The sequence below is a fragment of the Mesocricetus auratus genome, unplaced genomic scaffold (assembly GCF_017639785.1).
Source record: "Mesocricetus auratus isolate SY011 unplaced genomic scaffold, BCM_Maur_2.0 Super-Scaffold_100009, whole genome shotgun sequence".
NCBI lineage: Eukaryota > Metazoa > Chordata > Mammalia > Rodentia > Cricetidae > Mesocricetus > Mesocricetus auratus.
This window is the reverse complement of record NW_024429193.1, coordinates 49929789-49935788: the sequence shown is the minus strand read 5'-3', so window position 1 is coordinate 49935788 and position 6000 is coordinate 49929789.

Here is a 6000-nt window from a genome sequence, read left to right as displayed (position 1 = left end):
ACTGTCAGCTACAAAAGTTCAGCAAAGCATCTTGTTCAGTGCAGAGCACAAATAGAGGACAAGGACTTCAGATTCATTCTTTCTAGCAGTGCACCTGGAATGAGAATGCCCTTCATTGAGCAGCCGTTGACTTGATGGCCATAATGAGTCACTCTTAGTCTTGCCTGTATGCAAATAATTTGCCTAAAAAGAAGAGCTAGCCCAAAAGAACATAATCCCAAATGTCTACTCAACTACGACATATTTTGTTGACTTGAGTTTTTCTAGAACAAGAAAAAGTCAGGTATGTGGAGAAAGATAACACACGGGTTCTATGGAGTGGTTATGATAGTTTTTCCTTCTTTATGGCCATCAGTGACCTCTTCAAAAATGTTAAACAGTCAATCAGTGTGAAATGAAATAAAACTGCAGGTTTTGAAACTAGAAGTACTGACCTTTCCTTTTCCTCATTGCTTGGGCCAGCATGCTGTTCTTCAGCTGGCTTCCCACCTCTACCCCCTCTCAACCTTGGCATCACAACCTGATGTACAACAACTCTATCTTTAACCCTCAACCATCACCTTCAGGAGACATGAAACTTGCCTTTCTGTAGCGTGTCACTTACATATCTGGGCCTGGAAGTACAAATTAAATGCCGTAAAACTTGTTCGTTTGGTACTGTGAGATCAAGTATTGGCATTAATGCTTCATTATCTTTCATTCTGTCAATGAAACTTTTTTTTCAACCTTGGGAACCAGCATCAAACTACACTTGAAAACAGACTGAAAGAGATACCACAGGATAAATAGAATTATTTCAGCAACCCAGGCTTTGTAGGGCACAGTACATTCTAAGGAGATGTTTAATTACATTGCAGACACGAGTTGTGTCTTGCAGTTGTAAAAGGAGGGCTGCCACTGCACAGTGATTTCTGCTCTCAGAAGAGATGCAGTTTTCATAGAGTACAGCATGATGTCTAACTGAGGTAGACAGTGATTGCAAGACTTATGAGCAGAGGATCATTGCTGGACCTGCAGTGCCATCTACAGAACGCACAGAATAATGTAGACACCAGCTCTCGTGTACTTTTCAAGTGACTTTGCCCCAAAGATTTCAGATGTGTCTGTATTTAGGGGTCCGTGTTTAGGATTCCCTGTACATGCAGCAAGACTTGATTGCTTTGTTTAAATAACGCCATTGTTTTTGCTTAAGTGTGTGTGTGTGTGTGTGTGTGTGTGCATGTGCGTGCGTGCACATGCATGTGTTTGCAAAACATTGGGTTTTCATGTTTAAATATCTGCTGATTAGACTCCTAAGGGAATGAGTATTGCCTTATGTTTTGTTCTGCATTAAGCTGATTACCTATTTTTTCAAGACTTTGTTAACCCTTTTGAGGCATAGCATTTGACCTCCCGGTTACTTCAAACGGACAGCCTTACCCTGTTACCCAGCCTACCAGTGTGCTTGTCCTTTTAAGAACAACTTCACATTTCTTAAAAACAGCCCTTCTCACTAGCAACTCCAATTCAGAACTCATAGTGGCATGTATATTTAATGTACTTTTGTGTTTATGAGTCTCTCTGAGGGCTTGGAGGGGAACAAAAGTGCCTCAGAGCCAAGAAACTCAAATGGTTATTTTGTATGAAGCTAGTTGTGTGTATGACTGCAGTTTTGTGGATTGTGTGCTGAGTTGGCACATCAGTTTGAGCCAACAGTGTGTGGTAACAGGGTTGTCACTCACAGTCCTCTCCCTGATTCCTCCTCCTCCTTTTCTCTTGGCAAACATCACATCTGCACGCTATACAATGGGCATCCTGCTGCTGCTGCGCTGTACAAAAGATGCCAGATCCTGGATCTGCCTCCGGAGGGCTTAGCATCTAGTAGAGGAGCCAGGGCCAACTCATACCATTGCAAGCCACTTTGCTATGCATGCACAGGATAAAGAGATAAATGAGGTGATGGAGGGGAAGCACTGAAGTCATCAGCTGGAAAGAAAGTCTCGCCTCATTAGCTCCTTAGGGGGAAAAAGGCTGGAGGAAAATTTTGCATTACTAAGCCTTCATTACTTTTTCAAAATATCCTGCAACATGCTTACTAATGTATTAGAAAATTCTCCTTAATAAATACCACATTCAAAAACAAAAATAAAATAAAATAAAGAGTTTCATTTAGTAAAAAACATGATTTGCCTATGCATTAAACATATAATTCGAGCTTCTGTTTGGGAAATAGTTTAGATCAGTCCATTGCTGGCTGCTAAGACTGCAAATAAAAGACTTGAAAGAATGTAGCAAGGACTTAGATGAGATAGATGACTTTAGTAATTGTTGTCAGATGAATTCTTAGAATTTTGTGACAGGTTATTGGAAGTGAAAATCAAAATAGAGCTAAGAACAAAGCTCAAGTGCTAGGTAGAAAATCTTACCAGGTGATGTCACCGCTAAGTGTTAGTTTTAACAAAGAAGTGTCTCCTCTCATCTTTATATGCCTCAGAAAATGCCAATAGATGTTTTCCCCTTAAAGGGAGGTGGGAAATTCTACAGAAAACTTACAGAACAGAAACAAATTATTTCATTTTCTCTGAGTTCTCTGTATTAGGCATTGTTTTATATATTTTCTAATTTTCTACTTTATAGAATATAGCTATCATATATACAAGTATTCTATATTCTTGACACAGCAAATGAGGAAATGGTTAACAATCTCTCATATGGCAAGCAATGATCTCAACTACCTAGTACTCATATCCTTGTGTAATCTTCTCTTGAGTGGAAATTGAACTTTTGAACCAGTTCTAAGAATAACTGATGGCGGCATTTTTGGGTAAGGTTAAAAAGGTCTATGGCGGCTCAGAGCTACCTGAGGCCTGAGGACTGTGCACTGCAGATCCCATCCCAGCAGTCCAGCCCACCCAGAGACTGCCAGCTTCCTAGTCCCTTTTTTGCCCACGAGAGGAGTGTTTCTGGCCCGCCTTCTAGTGCCCTGCTCAGAGGTGCCTGAATCCATCCCGTAGGTCCAGCCCACCCAGAAACTACCAAGACTCTGGTACAAGTCCCACCTCCATCCATGGCAAGAGGAGAGGCATCAGAGTATTGGACCTGCTTGCACCCAACAGAAAGGGAACCTTGGTCCTGTACCCATCAGGAGAGGAAGAGACTCCTTCTGCACCCACTAGAAGAAGGGAAAGGAAGAAGGCAATATAAAAACACATTCAACAACAGAAAAACCAATATGATATCACCCAAGTCTAGGGACTCTACACCAGCAAGACCTGAACATTCCAATGCAGATGAAGCAGAAGAGAATGACCTTAAAAACAACTTCATGAAAATGATAGAGGCCCTCAAAGAGGATATGAGAAAATCCCTTAAAGAAATGGAGAAAAAAACAAACCAAAGAAATAAGAAATTAACAAATCTCTTAAAGAAGGCAAGGAAAGCCAAGAAAAAATAATCAAACAGATGAAGGAAGCAATTCAAACAGTTCAAGACATGAAAAATGAAATAGAGACAATAAAGAAAATGCAAACCAAGGGAATGCTGGAAATAGAAAAGCTGGGCAAACAATCAGGAACTACAGATGCAAGGATAACCAACAGAATACAAGAGATAGAAGAGAGAATCTCAGGTATTGAAGATACACTAGGAGAAATAGATTAGTCGACCAAAGAAAATCTTAAGTCCAACAAATCCCTAACACAAAATATCCAGGCAATATGGGACACTGTGAAAAGACCACACCACAGAAAAATAGGTATAGAAGAAATTGAAGAAACCAACCTCAAAGGTGCAGAAAAAATGTTCAACAAAATCTTAGAAGAAAACTTTCCCAATATAAAGAAAGGCATTCCAATGAAGGTACAAGAAGCTTACAGAACACCAAATAGAGTGGGCAACAAAAAGTCCCCTCACCACATAATAATCAAAACCTCAAACATACAGAATAATGAAAGCATATTAAGAGCAGCTAAGGAAAATGTTCAAGTAACATATAAAGGCACACCTATCAGAATTACACCTGACTTCTCTATGGAAACTCTGAAAGCCAGAAGGTCCTGGATAGATTTTCTACCAACACTAAGAGACCACAGATGCCAGCTCAGACTACTATACCCAGCAAAGCTTTCAATCACTATAGATGGAGAAAACAAGATATTCCATGACAAAACCAGATTTAAACAATACAAATTCACTAATTCAGCCCTATAGAAAGTTCTGGAAGGAAAACTCCAACCCAACGAAGTTAACTATGATCAGAAAACACAGGAAACAGATAATCCCACTTTACCAACAGCCAAAAGAGAAAGGGGTGGAAATCCACACACAATTCCACCACCACCAACAAATCCAAAGCAAACAAGAATGAACAATCAATGGTCATTAATATCCCTCAATATTAATGGTATCGCCTATAAAAAGACACAGGCCAACAGAATGAATACAAAGACGGAATCCATCCTTCTGGGCATACAAGAAATATACATTAACTTCAAAGACAGATGTTACTCAGAGTTAAGAGTTGGGAAAGATTTTCCAATCAAATGGACCCAAGAAACAATCGGGGTAACAATCCTAATATCTAACAAGTTAGACTTTAAAGTAAAATCAATCACAAGTGATGAAGAAGGTCATTTCTTACTAATCACAGGAGAAATCCACCAAGATGAAGTCTCAATTCTGAATATCTATGCCCCAAATACAAAGGCATCCACGTTCATAAAAGAGGCATTACTAAAACTCATAAAGTACTTAAAACCTCACACACTTATAGTGGGAGACTTCAACACCCAACTCTCACCACTGGACAGGACCACAAGACAGAAACTTAGAAAAATGGAATCAATTGAAAACCCTGATATTATCCCACACACCTACAAACACCTGATTTTTGACAAAGAAGCTAAAATTATACAATGGAAAAAAGAAGGAATCTTCAACAAATGGTGATGGCAGAACTGGATGCTGGCGTGTAGAAGACTGCAGATAGATCCATATCTATCACCATGCACAAAACTTAAGTCGAAGTGGATTAAAGACCTCAACATTAATCCATTCACATTGAAACTCTTAAAAGAGAAAATAGTGATATCCTCAAAAGAATTGGTACAGGAGACCATTTCCTGAACATTAACACCAGTAGCACAGACACTGAGAAGGACAATTAATAAGTGGGACCTCCTGAAACTGAGAAGCTTTTGTAAGGCAAAGAACAAACTCAACAAGACAAAATGGCAGCACACAGAATGAGAAAAGATATTCACCAACCCCACATCTGACAGAGGACTGATTTCCAAAATATACAAAGAACTCAAGAAGCTAGTCACAAAAACACCAAATAATCCAATTAAAAAGTGGGGTGCCAAACAAAATAGACAATTCTCAATAGAGGAATCTAAAATGGCAGAAATACACTTAAGAGATCCTTAGCCATCCAGGAAATGCAAATCAAAACAACTCTGAGATACCATCTTATACCTGCCAGAATGGCTAAAATAAAAAACACTATGGACAGTTTGTACTGGAGAGGATGCGAAGAAAGGGGAACACTGCTGGTGGGAGTGCAAACTTGAGGTCATAGACACTTTGGAAATTAGTAAGGCAGTTCCTCAGGAAAACGGGAATCAGTCTACCACAAGACCCAGCAATTCCACTCTTAGGCATATATCCAAAAGATGCACAATCATACAAGAACATCTGTTCAATCATGTTCATAGCATCACTATTTGTAATATCTAGAACCTGGAATGATCCTAGATTCCCCTCAACTGAAAATGGATGGAGAAAATGGGGTACATTTGTACAGTGGAGTACTACTCACCAGAAAAAAATGGAATTTGAAATTCACAGGCAAATGGATGGCATTAGATGAAACTATCCTGAGTGAGGTAACTCAGTCACAAAAAGACAAACATGGTATGTACTCACTCATATATGGATTTTAGACATAGAGCTAAGGAGTATCAGCTTACAATCCATACTATCAGAGAATCTAGTAAACAAGGAGGACCCTAAGAGAGACAC